Below are 25,157 nucleotides of genomic sequence, written 5' to 3' on the forward strand. Positions count from 1 at the left end.
GCCCCTGCTTCCAAGACTCTTAGCTTTTCTACTTTCTGATTTTACTGAGGAATCTCTGAATTCTTTGCCAACATGTCAGTTGGGCATATCTATAAACAGTGAAGTGACCAGAACACAGGAAATATGTGAGATGTTACCCAGCCACAAGTCACTTTACTTATTACAAATGCCACATGTCAAATGATCAGCACAGATAAAAGAATTTTAGGATTTCATTTCTAAGACAGGCTTCATAGCAACCATGGGCTTTGACCCAGACATTGAAGGATGGGAGGCATTGAGAAAGCAGCAGAAAGTGCTTCAGGTGCAGGAATGATCAGAGAAAATGCAAGGCCAACTTTCTGGGGGCAATGAGCAGATCAACCTTCCAGCATAGAAAACTCCTGGCTAGAAATAGACAATGACACAATCAAAAAAGAAAAAAAAAAAAAAAGACTGAAGTCAAATGGTGAGATTTATGAAGAAGTTTTGAAATTTTAAAATGTTATCCTATTGGTTCTGGGGAATCCGTAGATGCAAAGGGAAATAACATAATGAAAGTATCAAAGTGTTTTGTGATACAAAGTGCCCTCTGGTCTAAGGGCAGAGGTTTGCCTGTTATAGACACTTCTTTTTTCTAAACATCTTAAGCAACCAAGGCCATCATAAATGCTCAGTAATATTTGCTTAGTGACTAGAAGAATGAATAGAGCCTGAAAGACCTGGGGTTTAAGTCATCTTGGCTGCTTACCAGCTTGGTGGCCCCCAGGCAGTTATTTCTTAAAGCCTCATTTTCCTCATCTGCAAGGAGGGTCAATGATGCCACCATTCTCATAATGTAATCGAAAGAACAAAGGTAAAGAGCTTAGGAAATTGACTGGCAAATGGAAAAGAAATGTTAGCCACTAATAATTAGAATTAGAGGTCCCTTAGAATCGGAGGCATTGGAAGAAAGCATAAAAAGTGATAAAACCAACTTGTTTGCTGCATCGTGGGCCTGAATATCAATAAGATAGCTTATTAAAACTCACTGTGACTGTTTTGCCAATATATTCTTCTAAACTGGTATATATGCCTAGAATTTACTTTAAGCCATGTAAAGAAGAGGCAAGAGAAATACAAGTTCCAAAATGATATGGATTGTGATGTGATTGATCGATGATGTATGAATAATTGGTGACCTTGCTATCATCTGCAAAATCAGGCAAGTAATGAATATTGAATCAATGGAGAATATTAAATTAAGAGCTACAAAGATACAGGGTAGGCCCTGAATCAGTGTTGGTGGAATGAATGAATGAATATTTTCTAAATCCTTTTGGAAAGATATTGTTATAATCTACTAGATACCTATGTTTCAAACTTCTAGCAAACTGAATTTGTCTTCAAACATTTCCTAAAAATCCAATACTTTTAAAAATGTCTGTAGTAAATTATGTTAAAACCCTTGAGATTGTGATAGTTAACTCTACACCATATGTTCCTGACCATGGTAAGCCACTTTGTCTTCCTTTCTCTAAGGACACTCCTAGCCTTATGGTATATTTTAGTCTTTACTTTTGAACTGTAAACTCAATTGTCAGAAAAATGCAGGAAATTCAAGGATTTATGAATCATTGTGATTAAATAATGCCAAACAACATTAAGAATACAAATAATGGCTTAGAGACATAATTAAAAATGGAAAAAGGTTCTGTTTACTATATGGTGTAGGATCATAAAGTCCAAAGCCTTTAGAAGGACTTGGGGCCATTATGAGTCTATATAGGCCTTTTTTTTTAATTAAAAAATTATAAACACCATTAAGCAAATTACAATTTTCACATTTTAAAATCTGAACAAATTTTAAATGTTTCAGTTAATTATTAGTGAATGCTAGAGTATACAATTCAGCTTTTTAGAAAAACTTTTATTTTCTCTAATCATCCTGGTATCATTTAAACAAAAGTATTTGACTCTTGGCTGCACAATTTAAAATCTGCTGTTGGATCTCGGAGGTGATTAATCAGTAGATAAAACCTTACCATGTGTCCCTGTCACCATGCTTGGATAGTAAGTTGGGGCAAATCCATTAGCTGTCTAAAAGGCCCCCTCCCTTCCCAGTTCTTTCTCTATAATAAATGTTCCTGCTGATGGTCAGTGTAATTTGAGGTTTGTCACCTGGCGAACTATTTTGTGGAAAATAAACTCACGTAGCTGAAGGAAAGATTTTATTGAATTATACAAGTAACTTGCCACTACTGGGAAAATCCTATATCCTAAAATCAACCCATTGAACAACATCCCAAGGCCATCTCAAATCTTTCAGCACTTTATACACAATTTCTAATAAAATAAGTTTGGTGTTTTCTTTTTTTTCTTTTTTCTTTTTTACCCCAAACCCAGACAAATAGTTCAGACAAATACCTTCAAAGTCAAAACAACTTTCTAGGTGACAGAATAATGTTATACCAAAAAGACAAAAGCCAAAACTGTAGGAGGCAGAAAGTAACTAAGAGGAACCTATAACCCTGCAACACTGGTGTGTTGAAAGGAATATTAATTACAAGAAAAAACCACACTTGGGAAAATTCAATAAACACAGTAGAAGAGGATAATAATCTGATACTAGAGCATAATTTTACTTTTATTTTAAAAAATGTACTTACGGCATGTTAATTCAGCAATAATATTATATTCTGACTTTAACTATTCACTACAATCAAGTTAAATTACATAAATTTTTTCTAATTAGCATTTAGAACAATGCAATTTGAAAGCTAATGGCTTTGTGTAACATACACAGAAAAACTGATTCAAGGATTTCATTTTGACTTAACACTAAAATTGATCTAATGTGTCACAACTCCAGTTCTCAAAAGATTTCTTTAAAATCCATATGCTTAACTTAACTTATGTCTACATCTCCTGAAAGAATTGAGGTGCAAAGATGTTTCTGGTAACATTAGGTGCAATCAATATAAATTTATATCTCTGCACTTACCTATTCGATAAAGAGATATAATAACTGCGTATTTTACACATATTTTTTATTTGTTAACACATTTAAAATTTTTTAAAAATACATGATATCTGGAAGAAAAATCAAATCAATTTTGTGATAGTGGCTAGTAACAATATTTATTCCTTTTCTTTTCTCAGCCTTCCCTGACTTATATGAATGACTTTTTTCCTCTTTAAACCACAAACTATCGTATGTAATATTTAATATGTACCTTTAAGATACACCTACATATTGTAAGGAAGTACCAAATTAAAATGGGAGGAATCGGGAAATACTATTTTGTCTCAAGAGTTTAGTACAATTGCTTCAGCTGAGATAAATTCATGAAGACATTTCTAAAATACTTCTACATAAGGATAAAATGATTTCTATGTAAGAAACAATCATCAGCCAACGTTATTATCACCAGAAAACTGTAAGCTAGAATGAGCAATAAAAACATTGTATTTGGAATGAGATATTAGACAATAGCTATTAAAATATTTTACTCAATTTCTATTACACCTTAAAATGAAAGTCATCAAAATGTCATTACAGGCCTGTTCCCCAGATTCTTCAGAGACTGAATTTAATCATTTCAGGAAATTGAGCGCTATTCGACATTCACTTAATCTTTTGAAATAACAGTAAAGCAAAACACAATGTGAAATTTATAAGACATTTTATATTAAAATATGTCCACATACACACATACATACATACCACATCCTGGGGAATATGTGCCTTCAGATACCTGGAATTCAATATTCCTCGTGAAATTAACCACTCATACAATGCATTACCTTCAAGAAGACCTAAGTAAGAAACCCAAGTTAAGAAGCCACAATTAAGCTTTGCAAAACCTCACTCTTATTAAAGCGCTAAAGAAGCAGTTAAGTAAAAATATCTTCAAAGCTCAATTTTTCTTAAATTACCTCCACCAAAATTATTGCCTGTACAACAGAACATAGAACTTTTAACTGCTGTTCAACTAAAGAGCTAAACATTAGTTGAATTAGTCCAATTACACTAATAAAGGCATCCTTGTGTGTATTTTCAGAAAACTAACACACTTTGAAGAATTTTTAAGCTGTAAGAGACCATCCATATCACCAAATCCTGTTTTATCTAACCAGTTCTAGAAATAAAGTCTACATAAAACAGATAAAGATTATTTTAATTGATCCTCAAAATGACCATTTTCTCTAAAATATAAAAATCTACTTATTCTCAAGGCTGAAAGTAAACATACAAAGTGTCTGATTGTTTTTTGTTAATAAAACCTAGGCAATCTTTAGCAAATGACTAACAATAAAATTCCCTAAGATAGTTTCTTCTTTTAACCTTTTATGTTTAGACCAAGGGTTTAAATTTTAAACACTCATTTAGAAAGCAGTTTTCTAATGTTACTGGTAAGAAGTACATGGAAACAGTTTGAAAATTGCACTTTAAAAAATGTTTAATTTTTACCTTTCAATTCCAGGAGGATGCCACTTCTTATGGAACCCATTTTTCCTGGAGATACTCAGTGTTGGCCGATTTAGAATAAAAAACATTAGCATATCACTATTAAAAGAGAAAACTACACTACAAAGCCGCAGTCTCTCTTGGAAGGAATCAGATGGCAGTTACAAGCCATAAATGCCTTTCCTGATACCTTTTTGTTATCATCATCTTATTAGCAGACCGTGTGCTCCCCGCAGCATCAATTAATCAGTTTTTAAGGAAACGGGAAATGCACGCAGGCTCATCTGCTAAGCACGGGCTGTATACTCCATAGCCTCTTTAATCACCAAGGCTCCTTTTAACAAGGTTCTAGAATGCAAGGACGTCCGGGGACCATTAAGTAAGCATGGAGGCAGAACGTTCCTAGGAGCCACCAATAATGGATACAACTTTCCCTCAAAGAGCCGGCATGAAACTGAAGGCAACCCAGTCGCAGCACACCCGCCTGTCTATACCTCAGCTCTTCGTGGCAGTTGCCAAGCGGAGGCCAACCCCATCGTAGAAACTACTCCTGACTTCTTAGTGCCCCAGCAGAATCCTGGCATCTGAAGAAGGCCTGTTTCATAAGCAGCCCCAACTAAAGAGAAAGGAAAGAAACGGAAGGTTTACCCTCTCATCCTCCGTCCACCTACAGCCGCATCATCCGAATCAGGAATGAAATGCTAACAGACAAGAAAATGAGTGCCAATTTCCTCCACTTTGCTCCAAGTTTCCGAGGCCCCTCCACAATAAAAGATAGCTGAGTGTGGAGGCTGCCTTGTTCCATACCATTAACTCAGAACAAAACATATTTTTAGTGGGACAGCAGTGTTTACTTGTAAGAACTGATGAATGGTTCGCCACCATTTATCACTTGCAGACAAAGACGTTCAGCCACAATTTTGGACATAAATCAAGGTACATGCTCCTCAATAAAATAAAATAAAAAAAAAGACTGCTTAAGTCCCCAAAACCACAGAGATTGAGGTCAGACTGGCCATAGCAACCAAGAACAGGACTTGGGTCTCTAGAAGGACCTAGCAACCGATAAATGAGTTCAGATCTCTTTTCATCTCCACTGGTGTGAAAGCCAAAATTAAAAAGATTAGATCACCCTGCACCCATTACAAAAGGCGCCACAATGAAAAAGTCATTTCCAGCCTTTGAATCACATCAAATAAATAACATTCATCCCTGCTATAATGAACAACTTTCAAAGTAAATTGAATCTCCATAGTACTGCTTTCCCTGGCTGCACAGTATTTACATAACAATATATCACAGGAAGCTCAGAATGGGTCTTGTAAATGGGGAACTCGGGATAAAAAGCATCTTTAGCCCCGATTACTGTATACTCAGACTGCTTTCCAATTCCTCTGTTTTAAACAATGTGTTGTATCAGGAACACAAACAATGTTTTTAAATTGTGGGAAATGAAAGTTTTTGGTACATTTTTAAATGCCTGGACTCACCCATTTTGTGGGGCACCAAGAATGTAGAAATCACTTAACCGCCTAAATCCATGCCCTGGATTCATTTTTGTGACAAAGAATTCTCATCTCTGTATACACTCGCTTCTTTGTTCATGCCAGCAGTTTTTACCCCATCTCCTGAATTTTTCTCTATTACTTAAGATGAAAGCAATTTGCAGATTTTCTTAGCATCTGTCTCATTCATTATTTGTCATTTCCTCGAAAGTATAAGGTATTCTCCATTGTCATAACAATGATATCTGTTAAGTTTTAGCAATAACTCCACAGAAAATATTCATCTTCCATAGTCCAATTTTGACAAAATTTCTCCAGGTCATTAACAACAACAACAAAATTAAGGACAAAAATCTCTAAATACTTAAGCTTCCATAAACTACTGTACAATTCAAATATTTCAAATGGAGTACATTCAAAAGAGAGAGTCAAATCTATGTTAAAAATATATCCGCATAATCCTATCTTTCTGTAACAGCTCACGTAGGCATTACTATTTGAACTCCACAGGGAATCTCATTAATTTTTAAAACTCTCTGACCTCAGTACAGTTGAGTGTAAAAATAATTACAAATTAAGAATGAGAGAGCATCCTTGAATTCTACATGGCCATATGTTCTATGTTATCCAAAACATTGCTAACTATCATCAAACAGCATTTTTTTTCCAGATATGAATTTAAACAGCACGATAAATGTCACCAGACAGACATTAAAAAGCAACTCACCCTTCTGCCCAGCCCCGCTCACACCTCACCTCCGATGATTCTAGTAACACAAAGCTCTGAGAACACAGGTTTGCAGGCAAGTGACAGCAGATGATACTCTCAGACAAATATTTCCCTATCGAGACTCCTGCTTTCTAGCTCAATGTCTCTCTCAGCCACAGGATGCAAAATACAAGAATTGGGGTATAAATATTTTCTTACCTGAAACTTGTCAGAAGGACGGTCTTTGGGTCCTTGTCATTGTTGTCAACTCTGATACCCCCTCTCTCGCCATCGTAGAAATTGGCTCCACTGTGTTTATTGCCGTGTGCCTCAGTTACAGCTGTGGCACTCATCTGCCTGCATACAACCTATGAGGGGAAATGAGAGAGAGAGTAAGAGAGAGGGAGGGAGTGGATGTGTGTGCTTGTGTGTGTGTGTGTGTGTGAGAGAGAGAGAGAGAGAGAGACTGCTGACTTGAGACTAAGAACCTGAAACCTCCGGCCAAGACAAGCCTGAATAAAAATGATCAAAGCTCTGCCCTTCATCAGGAGAGCAGACAGATATTTTTTTCTCCTCCACTGAAAAGTGGAACTGTCATTGGGGATTCTCACCAGGAAAGTGCAGAGGCAGACCTTCTCCAGAGTGTCAGCGCTGCCCAGCAGTCCGTGCAGAATACAGGTACCTATTGTTCCAGAGACAGATATGTAGCCAGCCAGTCAGACTCTGACAGATCTCAGCAAACCAGTGAGCCTGCCTTCATTTTAACTCCTTATTTACTAGTGCTTTTTGGTCAAATGCAAAGGTCTTCTCCTCACCCATGAGAGAGAGACGGAGATGATGCAGATGAGCTCTGTGGCAGGAACTGACCCTGTACTTTTTACAAAGAAGGACTTTTTACTACTATTATTGAAATGCTGAATTTGAAGCAACTATCTTATTTTTTCTGGGTAGAAATGAAGCATTAGATTATATGGGGAAGACTTAGTGAGTAAAAGAAAAATCTTGGCACCCAAGATGAACAGAACAGCCAGTCTTAAAAGGAGGGGAGCAATTGTGGCTCTGGAAAGCAGCCTAGAATATGAAGGGGGTTACCTGAGCCAAAGGGGTCCCAACATTTTGCAGAGGGGTGTGGTGCACGAAATTCCTTCTGCACAAAAAGGCTGCTCAGGAGACCTCTGTTTTCCTAGGGGTTGGAGTCTTTCTGGTCTCCAGAAAGACTAGACATTTGGAGACCCCATTAGACATCTCAAGCAACCCACAAACATCTCCCCTCCTCAAAGCCTCACCATTGTCCTAATTATGCCCAAGGCAGTAAAACAAAATTAAGGAAGCTCAGAGAAAAATAACCTGGGCTCTATTTCCCCTGATGGATCCTGAGATCCAGGGAGTACCTCTGATTCTCTAAATTCCTGGACCTTCTAGATGACAGGGGGTTTCTAAACTTTATCTTCTGTATCAACTGAATAATTTTATTCTGCAAAGTGAAAGAAGGCAAAATCCCTTGCATTTGATTGTTTAGCACTATTAGAAGGCAGGTATAGAAAAACAAAAGAAAAAGTAGCTTCTCACTGAGTTAAAATAAGAGATAGACTTATGCACACCGCAAAGCCTTAATCCATAAGCACTTGGGACTTTTTTCCAGAAAGAACACTAATTTTATTAATTGTTCACATTTACGCAAGAAACAGTGTGCATATTCTGATATAGTAAGTGTGCTGCCGAGTCTATAAAATGGCTATGAAATTCCCTGGTAAGACCCACACTCAAGCATCACTTTACAAAGCCAGAGGGGGAAATACTCAAAGCTATAGGGGGAGGTTAAAGCATGCAAGGCTGTTAATGGTAATGAGATATGCTATACATATTTACGTGCTGCCCCGCAGCTTCTTCTAAATAGGGTTGTTTTATTTTTTAAGAACCAAATAAGAGATTGCATCATGATGTTTCAAGACTATTTAAAAAAGGGTGGGGGGGAAAAAAGACCTAACAAATGCAGTTCCCTCCTTTCACACTGTCTCACAGCCTAAACGGCAGCATTTTGAAACCAGTTCAAGTTATGCCACTTTACCTAGAACTCTGTGCAATTAACACAGAACTCTTTTAGAAGTTAAAATTGCCCGATGTGGTGACTTCTGGAAGTCTACCTCTTGTATGGTCTTCAGGGAGAGCTTCTATTATGCTCAGAAGGGAAAGGATGTCAAGACGTTACCTGAACAGGGAGGAAAAGTATGCAAGGTCTCTTACTAAACTCATCTTCACCTATGAGACAGCAACGAAACAAGAGAATCCTGTAGCCTGTTTTTGCTAGGTGGAAGAAACAGATATTTTTCGAACCCATTTTAAAGAACACACATATCTTTGTAAGCTTAAGGGATAATCCAATTTATCATGACTGTCTTAATAGCAAAATAGGAGAAGGCCATTCAGTGAAAGAAAGATAGATGATAGGTACACATATAGAACAGAACTGGATCACAGAGGAGGTGACAGCTAGCAGGCAAGGCTCCCACGACTGCCTCTAATGCAGCAGTTTGAAAGGGGCATCTAAGCTCTGCTCCTGAGCATGTGATAAGACTTAGGTGTAAGTACATTTAATTAGAGCATTACCCAGGCCCCATCCAGATGTCATTATCTTTTATGGTGTTGTTTTTTTTTTTTTCTCTTTTGATCTTTCTGTCCAACTTCTGTTGTCTTCAAAAAACCAAGCTTGGTGTGCCAAACAGATTTTAAATATTCAGCTCTTACCCTGTTTGAATATTGACAGTTCTCACAGTCGGGGTCCATTATTTTCTGGAAGCATGTGCAGAGGGTTATCAACATTAATGAGAGTCATGTGCACGTGAAAATAAAAAAACCCAAGGATGCACTCCTGCAAAGTGTGTGTGTGTGTAAATGGAAATCAGTATTTCAGCAAGGTATACATTTTTGTCGTTGTTGTGACTGAGGGAAAAGATCACTTTTTTTCCTCAATAAAGTTCTTTGTGAAAACTCTGCTAGGATGACTGTCCCTAGAACACCCCTGAAGCCTATTACACAGTCCTAAGTTTATAAATCACACTTCAGTCCCCAATTTGCCAAATAATTCATGTCAAGCAGAAGTCCAACATAAAGTGCCAACTGTTTCTTGAAAGGAAAGGGGAAAAAAAACTGTTTCATGTGCTGGGTTTTTGAGGAATAAGCCCATGAGGTGAGGGGCACCACTCATTAACAGTAGCAAGGGGTAGGCTAATTCCCCTGGTACTCGGCTCTGTCTCTCTCTCTCTCATAAGTTGAACACGGAGACGTGAAATTAGGCTTCCCAGAAGAAATGTGAAAGGAAAACAGAATATCTTCATTATATTACAGAATAGTCCAATTTTTATAATTTACCCCCAGGACTTGCTACAGACACATTCAGTTACTCATTCACACAATAAACCTCACGCTGGTAGTACTTCTAAGTGACTCTCCGGGAACATCGCAGGTAACCAGACTCCAGCAAAGTTAAAAATAGTCTCCCCACCAAATTAAATATTATCTAACTTCTCCACACAGTTATTTAAATATATAGAAGATCACCTCTGTGCATAATCTATAAATGGCTTGGATTACATATTAAAATTCTAATGAAAAGTTTTTGTCTTATCTCACTTGGCTGATGTGAGATTAGAGAGTAAATTCTGGTTCAGAGTGAAAACTCAGGTGGAACTGAGATTTCTAACAGCTTCAAGTTGGCAATGCATGGCAGTATCACGAAGTATTTCTAATAGGAAGAAAAAAATACAAAACTATGAACAACTTCAGAAACCACCGTTAGATCCTGGGTATTCAGTGCCATAAAGAGATTTCCCACGGATGTATTCCACAGAACTTTACTTTCTTGAGAGTTGGAGAGAAACAAAATTTCTCTTGTGTGAGAGGAAAGTATTGTCATATTCAAAACCAATATCTTAAAAATTCGATCATGCAACTGGCTGACTAGAAAACACATGGTGGAATATATAAATTCTCTTCTCAACATTTAAGATCCAAGATGGGAATGGGATAAATGCTACTTACGTTTCCATTTAATTCACTAAGTGAAAACACTGTTTCTAGGAGCACTGTTGTGAAAAGTTAATGAAAATTTGTTGGAAAATATTAGAGACTACTTTACACCACCCAAATGCCGGCAGTATTTAACAGGTCAGCCATTTGGTAATTAATAGAAGGAAAAGTATGCATTTTCCCTTAAAAATCCCCTCACTGCAGCAGAATAATACATATTATATAGAGTTTCCATAATCAACTTTCTGATACAGAGTTTAAATTAGGGAAACATTTTGTTTCAGAAAAGCTCCATGATATATTTTACTCATTAATTAGTGAGCAACCAGATATTTGGAGAAAAGGGTAAAGTATCCTGTTTTCCTTATTCTCCAAGAGCTGTTGGAAGTCACATCTGAGAACATAGGCGGAGACAACAGAATGCTAATATTTTGAATAGTAACAAAGGGAAAGCATTTGCATTGTTCCATGTGTAAAGGAAACAATATGTTTTCCATGTTTCCATAAGTGTTCTCCTTAAGTGGTCTCAGACTTACAGCACAATGAGAAAAAAAAATTAACATAGAGCTGACTGATGAGAGCTGATATTTAACACAAAAACATTGTGAAGAAGTTGGGAAACTCCCAGAGGAAATTAGGCGGAAAAGTTGGTCAAGATTTCTTCACATTTATTCTGTACAGCATTTTAAAAATCACAGAATATTCCCTTCAGGAAACTACAACTGGAAGTTCGGTTAAAAGTGTCCTGTATCCTGTTCTTCGGGTGGGTTAGGACCTACCTGACTTTTCCAACAGCTGTTTGCAGAGCTTCACAGGAAGTGGGAGAGCGGCTGGTAGCCCCACAGCTCCAACTAAAAGTGCTCTCCTTGCTTCATTCTGTCATATACAGTCTTCCCTTCCAAGTCTTTTGATAAAAGTCAGGATAAAGCATGATTTATTAATATGGTAAAGTCATTACAATCTTTAGCTAAAATGTTATTGGAGCTTTCCCTAGCTACTGCTGTTTAAGGAAGTCTTTAAAAACCAATTTAATTTCCTTCCACCCAGTCAAGTTTTCTCCACAGATAATTGGTTTTCATTATATGCACAAAAAGCATCAGTGAAGTCAGTGTGTATGAGGCATTTAAATATTTTCAAATGAAAGCCTGCATATATTTATGTTTGGCTACCCAAACACACACTTTCATTCGATTCTGTATCACTGACCATTTAACAACACCCTTTTAATACGAGAGCACCATGGAAATTGGAAAGGCTGCACCAACAGCCAGGTTAGTCATTAGTAATTGTAGAAATTAAATAAAGTTGAAATGGTAGATGTCATATTCTTTTATTTTAAACAAGTATATTATTATAAAGCAAAGTGTTCTCTCTGCTAATTGTGCTGAATTTTTACATGCTTACAACTAGAATGCTCCTGTTTTTATTTTCAAAGGCTTAATCATTTCACTGGGAAAAATAAAACAACTCTAATATTTTTTCTAATCATAATTTACACAACAGCCCTTTTAGGATTTATAGAACTCACCTCAGTATATTATTATCATCAAAAGTGTGTTTGAGATGCTGGTGCAGAATCACTAATTGTTCATAAGTACCTTGAAACATTAGATTAGCGATGTTTATAATTGTCTAAATAGAGCATGACGATATGAAATCAATTACCATGCACATCAATCTTTGACATTTCATTTCAATGCATTACAACTGTGATAAAGTTGCCATAAACTTTTTTTAAAAAAAGTCACAGTCTCTATTGCCTGAAAATCTGACTAATGAAGTAGTATTCAATTGCAAACATTGAAAAGATAAGCACTGTAGCATATGCAATGCTGAAACTGGTTTACTTACTTGAATATTCATCTTCCTCTGAATTAAGACGACTATTGAATTTGCAGAATTTCACACTGGAGAATTTTTCAGTGTCTTCTTGACCTCATAGTCCCTCCACCACAGGTGAACTATTATTAAATAAAAAATTCCTTATTTCAACATCCATATAACTCTTTCAAAAGTCACTTAACTTCTGAGCATTGATGAGATATTCTGAAACTTCCTCCTCGACACAGGTGTTTGTTGCTGTCTGTTGTCAAATCAAATTCATCACAGCTTGTATAGTCAGGATCCTTCCTTTTTGACTCCTGAGGGTCAGTGAGAAGACTTCTCCTTGGTATTTATTCGCTTTTTGATTGAAAGGAGAGGGTGAGTGGTTTTTTCTTTTTTTCTTTTTTTTTTTCCTTTTTTCTTTCAATTCAAAAGCAAAAACAGACTTAGTTTTCTAAGTTGAATTTGGGTCTGAGGTTTATTCCATTTCTGAATGAAACACAAACCAAAATAAAACATAGAGCAGAACAAATTCATTGTGCCCGATTCCATCAAGTCACTGTGATTTAAAAGAAAAAGACAATCAAATGAGAAAAGAAACATTCGAAGCAAATTAGTTTCTTCCCTCTGTCCCACACTACCCGCTTAAACCCCTGACCTCTCTGCAGGCCCCCGTCTTCCTCCTGTTGAATAATAACTATTTCTGAACAGACAACACTTAATGAAGCTAAGGTCAGGCTGCTTCCAATTGGCATTTGCAGTGATAACAAATCAGAAATGATAGCATAACACAGATTTATGAATTTTTTACCCCTGCAGTCACAAACATCAGACGTTTACTTTATAAAGAGAGCTTTTAGATCCTTCCTGCAGTTTCCATAGTGATTTCATTTTTTCCCTTTTATCACAGATTGGCTGAAGAGCTGCTACCCTTTGTGCGTTAAAAGGCTTGTGCTACCAACTGTCGATATAAAAGGTAGCTGAGACAGAGACGCAATATATATACTGCCAAAAATAATTGAAACAGAGACATGTTGGTGAAAGGTTCCAGAAGAATTTTTTTTTTCCTGTATCAATGTGATAGTACAGGAGAAAATAATTTCGCCTGAATTCTCATAATTACTTTGAGTTAAATGTAGTTGTATTTTACGCTGTGTACCATACTTATATTAAAACACTCATCATACAAAACATAATCCTTTCATAAAAGGGTTTAATATAGCTTACACTGTTCCAAGTGTCTGGGCTTGTTAAACATAAAAGTTCATTATGAAAACATTTTCACTTCAGTTACTTTAGTTTCGGCTGCAATGTTTACTTCAGTGTTTATTCTTCTTATCTCTCAGCTGATTCAATTTTTTTTTTCTGTTAAGAAAAAGTGCACTGCATTTTCAAATTAATCTAGACTGTCCTTAGCAAAACAGTAAAAACCTGGGGAAGAAATTTGTTCATTTCTTTCTAGCCTTGATAAAGTAATGGCTCAGTACTTAATCTGGTTGTACACTGTTTTATGTACTTCTTATCCCTATTAAAACTGAGCATTTAAATGAATTTTAAATGTTAAACTGATTTTTCTTCCAGCTTTCATGTTATTTAATAATGTTGGCACCTAAATAATCCTACTTACAGGTTGCTATACTCCTAAGAAAAATGTCTGCTAACTACTTATTAAATTATCGAATTTGTCACAATGCTATAGATGCTTTACAAGTAAACTTTAAGCTTTAAATATGTTTTTTAAGATTATAATGAAAATAGCACCATTGTTAATTACCACAGAAGTACATATTCTATTTATATTAAACTATTGAAATTACAGTAAATATAATAGTAATTTTAGAAAAAAATAAAATTTCTATCAAAGTACTTAAGCTACATAATATGATATATTTTGGTATATTTCATATTAAAACCTTTGAATTTCAATAAGATGTAGAAATCTATGGACTTTTCCCTATGGTTATTACAACAAATACTTTATTCTATCTCAGGTTTTTGTTTTTTTTTAAATATCCAAAGAGCATAGCACCTACACAGGCTAGCTATCTGAACTTTTATTCAGTGTGAACAAAATTGTATACCATAATAAGATTTCTTCTTCTTTTCATTCCACTTTCATCAAATAAAGTAGCTACAACATGGATTTTGAAAGAGAAAAGTTGATGGTTTAGTCAAAAGTTGACCTCATGGACTATAGCCCACCAGGCTTCTCTGTCCATGAGATTTCCCAGGCAAGAATTCTGGAGTGGGTTGTCGTTTCCTTCTCCAGGGAATCTTCTCATCAAAGGGATCAAACTCTTGCATTGCAGGCAGACTCTTCACTCACTGAGCCAACAGGGAGGTCCCATGAGTTGACTTACATGGTGAGAATTCTGAAAGATGGTAAGGTAGGTAGACATTGTTAAAGGATGCTACTTTAGTCAAGTTCTTTGAGGATCAAGGATTAAGGATGCCCTTGACTTATCCTGGCTAGTGGCGTAGTTGAGTGTGAGAAGACACTGAGTAGTAATAAACAAAGAAATCTCCTACTGATATACTGAACCATACTACTGAACTTCACAGAGAATAAAATGGGAGTCAAAGAAGCACTCAAGACCTTGCCGGTTACAATTTTAGTTCAGTCATTGAACAAATTTTTATTGAACACATCGTATACCAGACACTTTGGTAGATGTCTGGTGTACATTTGTAAATAAGAGCCATTATCTTTGCCTTCATGGAGCTTGTAGTCAGGAGGAGATAGAGGGAAAAAAGAGTTAACAAGCAAATAAAATATATATTGAGCAAATGAAATATATATTGTATTAAATAAAATCATAGTGCCTCCAAAAATGACATCTGTAATGCAAGAACAGAAGAATGAAGCTACCACAAACCAGTTGTGTCAGATGAGTGTTCCAGACAAAAGAAGATCATTCATGTTTGAATAAGATGAAGATAAGACCAATATGAATGCAGCAAGATGAGTGAGGGTGATGGTGGTTTTTAAGTTCATTGGAGAATGCACAGAATGTGGCTTCAAGTCAATTAGTCCTAAACATATAAGGGTATCACTGAAGAGTTTAAACAGAGAAGTGACATGATCCAAGTTCATTTTTAAAGATCATTCTGGATGCCATGTTTCAAATAGATTAGAATAACACAGATGTAGAGACAAGCAAATAAATTGTAGAGACCCAGTAAAGAGATGCTGATGCCCTAGAGTAGGGAGATGCTGTCAAGATGGGAAAATGAACATGGATTTGAATAGATGGAGGGGGCAGAATTGTTAACACGTGGAGATGGATAGGCTGGTGTGGGTAGTGAGTCAGAAGTGAGAGGTAACAATTTCTAGATTGTCGTGAATGATAACTATGGGAAGGGGAAAACAGTAAAGGGACATAATTGATGGGGTGTGAAGAGCAAAAGTTTACTTTTGGACACATTAGGTTGAAACGTCTTTGGATGTCTCAGAGATGTGGTTTGGGTTGGAAACATAAAACTGTGAGTTTTCAGCATACAGGTAGTATTTGCGGAGAAGGCAATGGCACCCCACTCCAGCACTCTTGCCTGGAAAATCCCATGGATGGAGGAGCCTGGAAGGCTGCAGTCCATAGGGTTGCTAAGAGTTGGACACGACTGGGCAACTTCACTTTCACTCTTCACTTTCATGCATTGGAGAAGGAAATGGCAACCCACTCCAGTGTTCTTGCCTGGAGAATCCCAGGGACGGGGGAACCTAGTGGGCTGCTGTCTATGGGGTCCTACAGAGTCAGACACGACTGAAGCGACTTAGCAGCAGCAGCAGCAGCAGCAGATACTTCATTTCCAGGGAAAAAAATCATCTAGGAAAAATGTGTACAGAAAAAAGAAAAGAAAATGAGTTCTAAGATAGAGATCTGGAAATGTCAACATCAGAAGGTATGACAAAAGGAGATGAGAAACAATCGAAGAGATAAGGAAAAAACAAAGAGACATCAGGCCCCAGAAGATAAGGAAGAAGCTATTTCAAGAGGGATGGAATGGTCAGCTGAGCAGAATATTATGAAGAGGTCAAGGAATACAGAAATAAAAGAGTACTTTGAAACTGAGTGTTCATTGGTGACATTATGGAATACCAGAGGTAAAAACTACACTGAAATGGGTCAAGGGATGACTGGGAGGTAAGGAAGTGGAGATCTCACATTTAGACAAATCTCTGATGGCAGCCCACTCCAGTACTCTTGCCTGGAAAATCCCACGGACAGAGGAGCCTGGTGGGCTGCAGTCCATGGGGTCTCTAAGAGTCAGACAGGACTGAGTGACTTCCCTTTCACTTTTCACTTTCATGCATTGGAGAAGGAAATGGCAACCCACTCCAGTGTCCTTGCCTGCAGAATCCCAGGGACAGCAGAGACTGGTGGGCTGCCGTCTGTGGGGTCACGCAGAGTCGGACACGACTGAAGTGACTTAGCGACTTGGGAAGTTTAGTCATGAAAGAAAGCAGATGGTATTATAACTTTTGGGGAGGAGGTGAAGTTGAGGGAGACTTCCTTCGACACATTCAATATGGAAGAGTCTGGAGCATGTTAACTATGATGGGATTCATCCATGTATAAAGAAGAGTTTATTGATTGAGGAGAAAGAGAGAATGAGGGAAGAACTGAAGTCTTTGACAAGGCAAGAAGGGGTAGAATTTAGAGCACCTGTGGAAGAGTGAAACTTTCTAGAGAAGGCACAGTTCCACCAGTATCACAGGAGGCAATAAAATGCATATCTAAGAAGAAGCATGTAGGTGTGTAGATTTGGTGCTGAAAAGAGGAGGACATTCCTCACAGATCAAGAGAATGAAGTGTGAGTTAAGGTGATCAGCTAAGAGCAAGGGGAGAAGAAAGGATCTGGAAGTTTGAAAATGACATGAAATATGTCATTTTGTGTTAAAGAACTATTCGTAACACTTGTTAAAGACACTATCTGAGCCACCAGGGAAGTCCATGAAAGACAGTAGGAAGACTTTATTTGAGAGAGACCACTGCAACTGGGGGGGTTGCAGTAGGGAAGAGAGATCAGCTTACCTCACAATACAACAAGGACAAGTGGAAACTTATAGCCAAGGAGAACAGTGGGTGTTAATGGGTGGTAAATCTTTAAGAAGAAAGAAACACCAAGGGTAAGGAGGATTCTAGCTAAACCAACTTGACAGGATTCTTGCTGAAGGGAGGCCAGGGTGATAAGATACCAAGAGTTGAGGGGATAAAGGATTTGATCAGAAAATAGAGGGAAACAGTGACAGACTATTTTCTTGGGCCCTCAAATCACTGCAGATGGTGGCTGCAGCTATGAAATTAAAAAATGCTTGCTCCTGGGAAGAAAAGCTATGACAAATGAGGATAGTGTATTAAAAAGTAGAGACATTTCTTTGTCAACAAAGGTCCATCTAGTCAAAGCTATGGTTTTACCAGTAGTCATGTGTGGATGTGAGAGTTGGACCATAAAGAAGTCTGAGCACTGAAGAATTGATGCTTTTAAACTGTGGTGTTGGAGAAAACTCTTGAGAGTCTCTTGGACTGCAAGGAGATCAAACCAGTTAATCCTAAAGGAAATCAGTCCTGAATATTCATTGGAAGGACTGATGCTGAAGCTGAAGCTCCAATACTTTGGCCAGCTGATGCAAAGAGCCGACTCATTGGAAAAGCCCCTGATGCTGGGAAAGATTGAAGGCAGGAGGAGAAGGGAAGGACAGAGGACAAGATGGTTGGATGGCATCACTGACTCGATGGACATGAGTTTGAGCAAGCTCTGGGAGATGGTGAAGGACAAGGAAGCCTGGGGTGCTGCAGTCCATGGGGTTGCAAAGAGTCAGACATGACTGAGCAATTGAACAACAAAAAAGGGTAATCAGATTCCAAGGATGTTAGATTTTTCTAAACTGACTCAGCAGAATTTTTGCTAAAACTGGACTAAGCAAGCCAAGGACAGAGCCCAAGGTCAGGGCTTAATTATGAAAGGGCTCAGAGGAAACTGTCCAGAGTTTGTCATTCATTGAGAGAGTCTTTGTCATTGGTGGGGTAGAAATATGAGTTTACTAGATAAATATAGATGAGCTGTCAGGCAGATTTGAGGTTTACAGTCTTGAATCTAAATGAAATAAAATTCTGGATGCATGTGTGATTTTTTTTCCCAATGAACTTTAACCATTTCATCTGAGAAGTCACCAGTCTGGGGCTTTGCCAAGAAAAATGAGAAAGATATTAGATAAAATGAATTGGAAACATTTGCTAAGTCACGTTGTTTTGATGGACTATGGAATCATGTCTTGAGAAGGAGGGAAGAGAAGCCTTTCCTTTCTCCTCACAAATGAGAATGGGTAGGGCTAATGGGCTGTTGGTCTTGACAAGGTTGAAGACTGAATAAATGAGATGGAAGGACATGAGACTGCAGTCTGAAACTGAGATTTCAGAGAGAGAATAGTTCCAATCAAGACCATGAAAGTACATAACTGCTACTGAATGAAGAAACAGGCCACTGGTAACAGGAAGTTAAAGACCTGAAAATTATATAGGGTCAAGGAACAGGGTTGCCTTTCTGGAACATGATAAACATTTCCTGCATAAAGAAACTCCTGGTAAAGGACAATGTGTTCTAAGAAGAATGTTCTTAGCAGAGACTTTCCAACTAGATCATAAGAGTGATAAAACTGCATTTGAGGGAAAGGAAAATGGCCCAAAAATTGTAGAGAAGAAGGTACATATGACTAGTAAACAGTAGGTAAAAGGTGAATAAGTTCTCAAGTAACAGGAAATGTGTCATAAATAATAAATGTACATTACAATACATATTTATGAACGAGCAATATTTGGACAAAAAAATTGAAATGAGACAGTCAACAAAAGAAACAGGTATGATCTTAAAGTATTTCTGATGTTTGAAATGATAGGAGTCATGATAAGACTATGACAATGAAAATGTGTATTTTGCTCAAAATCAATATGTGTAATGGAAGTGGTGGAAGTAAAACACAGTTTACCTAAAAGGAGGATGCCAGTAGAGAAATGTAGATAAAAAGAACTTGAATAAAAAATGAAAGAGAACAGGAACAAGAACACTAATGCCACTGGGGTGTTCTGCAGATATCCCTGCTAGAAAAGACAATTTATAAAATAAATAACTATAGGAATAAGACTGGATAATGTTGAGTAACTCCAATGATCTGCGCTTGTTCAGAAAGTCTCTTTCTGTTCCAAAGAAACAAGCTGATACCTCCAAGTCAACCCTGGCAACAGTTTTGACTCTCAGATGATAGAATATACAATGAATGGGGCAGATACACTGACTTCATTCTGACCAATAAGGAAGCACTGAATTCTTTTAAAACAAAAATGTACTGAGATGTTGTTATGTGTTTTGCTGGAAACCAAAAGTAGACCCTAAGGACAAAAGACAATATTTCTTGGGGTTAAAATGATGGTAGCCTAGGAAGAACATGCCTATTTCTTGTGGTTTGTAGTAGCCACAGAAGAGAAATATGTACTGTGTTATGCAGATTTCAGAAAGTTTCAAGGAAATATAGATGGGATTCTGTGTGTGCCAGGAAGAACTCAAGAGGGAAAAGGTCTCAAGGATGATGAGAAATTCTTAGAACAACTTAGCAAAAAACCCCAAAAATATATGAATAAGGAAAATTTGAAGAAAGCAGTGTTGCTTGACAGTGTACATTTTAAAAGTGCTTGATTGAATAAAGTCATATAAAAACGATAGAAAGAAAAACATATATCTGAGGATGGAAAGAATAGGAGGGCTAAGAGCTATTAATATAAGATGCTATCAGAAAGGAAAAGACCAGTCTAAGCTGAAGTGTGTGAAAAGTATTAAAAAAAAATGAAACAAGCATTTTAACCTGTTTAACCTGTTTTTCAGGAAAAAAAAAAACAAAAAACTGGAAAGGGATCAGTTCACTCCTGGGGGGAAATGAAGTCATTCATTCATGCAGCTATCCAGCAAGCTTTTACAGAGTTCTCACTGTGCAGTAGGTATTATACAAGCATGAAGTTGGAAAGCACACATTGTTCTCAAATAAAAACAACAACAACAACAAACGTGAAAGTAATAGTTACTAATAAATGAGTGCCTACCATGAAATAGGAACGTTTAAAGCAGTTTCCGTATGTTAGCTATTGAGTTCTATTAGGAACTCCATGGAGAGATATTAATACTATCTCCATTTTAAGATGAGAGTTTCTGATATAGAGAAGGTTAACCAAATTGTTCAACATCACACAATTTATACAAAAGAAAGAAGTGAAAGTAAAAGTCACTCAGTTGTGTCTGACTCTTTGCAACCCCATGGACTATACAGTCCATGGAATTCTCCAGGCCAGATTACTGGAGTGGGTAGCCTTTCCATTCTCCAGGGGATCTTTGCAACCCAGGGATCAAACCCAGGTCTCCCTCACTACAGGAGGATTCTTCACCAGCTGAGCCACAAGGGAAGCCCAAAGATACTGCAGGGATATGCTATCCCTTCTCCAGCAGATCTTCCTGAGCCAGGAATCGAACCAGGGTCTCCTGTATTGCAGGCAGATTCTTTACCAACTGAGCTATCAGGGAAGCCCTTTATACAGAAGGGTCAAGGTTTAAATTGAAGGGAAAGTCTGTAAAATCCACAAATCTCTTATCAGAAACTCTTGGAGACAGACATGTTTTAGAATTCAAAAATGTCGGGGGAAATATAAAATAATATAATACACACTATTTCAAAAAATCCCCAGTATAGTCTGAGGCAGTGGTTGTAATACATTTATTAACAGTTTTATAGTGAAACATCTTGGTTTAATACTAAATGGAATAACAAATAAAGATTGTAACTCCATTCCTCAGTTCATGTGTAGACTTGTGGTCAAATGTATTCTAGTATAAGTTGAAGGAGAGAGAGATCTCTGAGAAAGGATAAAAAAAAGGAAGGAAGAAGGAAAAGGGAAAGAAAGAAAAAGGAAGAAAGAAGATGGAGAGAAGGAAAGAGGGAGAAAACTTGGTTTTCAGTTCTTTTCTAATTTAGGGATCATCAATAAAAATATTTGGACCTCTATTCTGTATAAGGGCTCCTCTTGTGTTTCAGACTGTAAAGAAGCTACCTATAATGCAGGAGACCTACGTTCAAGCCCTGGATTGGGAAGATCCCCTGGAGAAGGGAACAGCTACCCACTCCTGGAGAATCCCATGGACAGAAGAGCCTGATGGCTATAGTCCATAGGGTTGCGAACAGTCAGACAAAACTGAGTGACTAACACTAATTAATTAACTAATTATTCTATATAAATTGTAGAGGAATAAAACAAAAGTGAAATTCAAAGTATTTAACAACAGTATAGCTGGGGCAATGACCAATGAGAATGAAATAATGAAAACTAGCATTGGGGTGAGATCCTAAAGACTCTTCCATGTCAAGAATTAATTTTAGTTGATTACATTTAGTTGTTATATTTTGAGGAAGTCAAAGAATATCAGAGATAGGTCATGGGGCTGCCAAGAGAGAGCGAATGAGAACAGTGGATGGAAAGGTAACCTTGAGATAACTTTTTAAAACAAACAAGAGGAAAGATTTCAATATAATACCACCAGTACCTTGGAGAGAGACCATTACATTATATAATTTCAGCATTGGCTGTTATAAATATATACATATACACAGAGTAGTACAACAAAGAGAAGAAACATCTAATATGTGGAAGTGGTTATATGAGGGAAGGAAGGTGATCAGAGAATGATTTCCTTATTATAGTTATATTTTAAGAATGATGGAAATGATAGCAAACACTGAAATCTTACACATGCTGGGTACTATTCTAAATATCTTATATGCATTCAGTTCAGTTCAGTTCAGTTGCTCAGTCAAGTCCGACTCTTTGCAACCCCATGAATTGCGGCACGCCAGGCCTCCCTGTCCATCACCAACTCCGGGAGTTCACTCAAACTCATGTCCATTGAGTCAGTGATGCCATTAGCTCCTTTAATTCTCACAAACAGCTCTACAAGGGGGTGCTAATTTTATCCCCAGTTCACAGATGAAGAAACTGAGGCACAGAGCAGTTGAAAACTTTTTGCAGGCTAAACAGTCACTAGGTTTTGGGCCTACGTTTGAAGCTATGTAGTCTGGCTCCTGAGTTCACATGCAAAAACTCATCATTCACACCACACTGTAAGTCCAGCTTTACACATTACTCCATCACATAGGACCAAGAATCTGAGCCTGGGATCAGAACACATTCATTTTCATATCTCCTTTCATTTCTCAGCACCCAGGAAATGGTAGGTGCACAATAAATAGTTGTTATTGTTGCTCTCAAGTGATATAAAATTTGAAAGAGTCCAAGTAGGAAAAGTGGAGAAGATTCTGGACAGAGAATGCAGTGAGAGCAAAGGTAGCAACTCCTTTTATGGTTCCATCTTCATTACCAAGGGAAACAACCCTCCAGATAAAAAGGACAGAAATAATATAGCCTCTAGACTCAAAATCCTCCATGAACCAGTCCTGTCCCAGAAATGTGTGAAAATGTTAGATTAAAACAGAGAGCTTAATATGGACTGAGTGGATTGGAGAGTGGATGACCAACCCAAAGACATTCAAATTCAGGCTTCTGGAAGCACTAATTTGGCTTAGAGGGACTAAGACATGAGATGATTAAAAAAAAAGAGCATTTAGGGACTTTGAAAAAAAATTCAAACCGCAAATACGATGAACAGGTAGGATCATTTTTTGTCCTCTAGATTTATGAGCCTATAAATCAGTGAGTCTGACATCAACTACTGGAGAAAATGCTACTAGAAATAATTGAATAGCTATGTTATGAGCAATTAGCAAAGGAAACAGAATAAATTGGAAGGCCCCCTGGATTCTTTAAGAAATGAGTAATCCTGAACAAAATATAGTTCCTTCTTTGATAGGAGTTTTCCAGACTAGCAGATCATTATCCTATGACTTTTTGCAGATAAGATGGAGAAACCTGAAACAGGTTTGTAGCTAAGAAATCTTGGCTTCTGTCCTCAGCCCTGGAGACACTCTATAAAGAGTGTTATGTTTAAGTCAAGGGATCCAGCATATGACGGGACCGTGAGCTGTGGGGGCCCATCCAGATGACACAGCCAGGTTGATAAAATAACTTGAAACCACATCAATATGTAGAGTAATAGGGATATTTGGCCTAGAAAAGGCAACAGTGGGAAGGGAGTACAAAATGCCATCCCTAAGAGCTTTAAGGAGGCTTCCCTGGTAGCTCAGGTGGTAAAGAATCTGCCTGCAATGCTGGAGACTCAGTTCAATCTCTGGGTCAGGAAGATCCCCTGGAGAAGGGAATGGCAACCCACTCTAATATTCTTGCCTAGGAAATCCCGTGGCCAGAGGAGCCTGGCGGGCTACAGCCCATGGGATTGCCAAGAGTTGGACACAACTGAGCGACTAACACTGAATACACAGAATAGGAAAGAATGAGGTGTAAACATATTATAGGCTCCCTTCTAGGACAATGGAATCTCAGTTTCTGGATCCCCATGTCTCTTGGGAAAATATCTTTCTAGTAAGTGAGACAGACTCAGAATTCTATTCCTTTACTGAGAGTTTACTTCAGGTCTACAATGTGATTAAAAAGGAAACTGAGAATTGAAACAGGTTAGGTTGTCTTGCCCAATGCCATGGACATGAATTCAAGCAAGTTCCGGGAGATGGTGAAGGACAGGGAAGCCTGGTGTGCTGCAGTCCCTGGGGTCAAAAACAGTTGGACATGACTGAGCGACTGAACAACAAAAAGAGTGGTAGGAGAAAATGCAAGATTCTGAATTTCTAGTCCAGTGGCTTTTCCACAACAATATGGCACCTGAAAGATAATTCAACTCTTTCTTCTTGGTTCTGGGAACTTGAAGAAGTGAAGTGAAGGGAAAGTCCCTCAGTCGTGTCTAACTCTTTGTGATGCCATAGACTATATAGTCCATGCAGTCCTCCAGGCCAGAATACTGAAGTAGGTAGCCTTTCGCTTCTCCAGGGGATCCTGCCAACCCCCGGACTGAACCCAGGTCTCCCACATTGCAGGCAGATTCTTTGCCAGCTGAGCCACAAGGGAAGCCCAAGAACACTGGAGTCAGTAGCCTGTCCCTTCTCCAGGGGATCTTCCTGACCCAGGAATCAAACCGGGGTCCCCTGCATTGCAGGCAGATTCTTTTCCAACTGAGCTATGAGGGAAGCCCAAGACAGTGTTAATTATCCCACTAAATTCTATTGCCAATCCCCAAGGCCATAGGGTTCTAAGTAGAAAAAGCCAGGATCTGAAGCAATTTTTCACCTTGAAGTGTGATATATTCTTCAAGTGTCATGTAGCAATGGCCTTCTGAAGAATTTAATCTCCTTCATGAGGCAGACTGAATTTGATTTGCTGGTTTGTACAAAAAAAATGTGTTGTTTTCTCATTGATAGTCAAATATATTAAACTGACAGAACTTTAAACCTAGTGTGCAAATATTCTCCATCAATACGTTAACAAAAGTTTCGTGTACCAGTAAGTAGCAATTTTCAATCACAAGAGCATGCATATTTTCCTGTCATTTACAGCAGCAACCACCATAGGGGTCATTTTAGAAACCACTTAAATACTCAGTACAAAAAAAAAAATTCTCAGTACATGTTCCATGTCCAGGAGGCAAGTTAAGATTTAGCACACAG

This window comes from Oryx dammah, unplaced genomic scaffold (genome assembly GCF_014754425.2).
Source record: "Oryx dammah isolate SB20612 unplaced genomic scaffold, SCBI_Odam_1.1 HiC_scaffold_29, whole genome shotgun sequence".
In the NCBI taxonomy this organism is placed as follows: Eukaryota; Metazoa; Chordata; class Mammalia; order Artiodactyla; family Bovidae; genus Oryx; species Oryx dammah.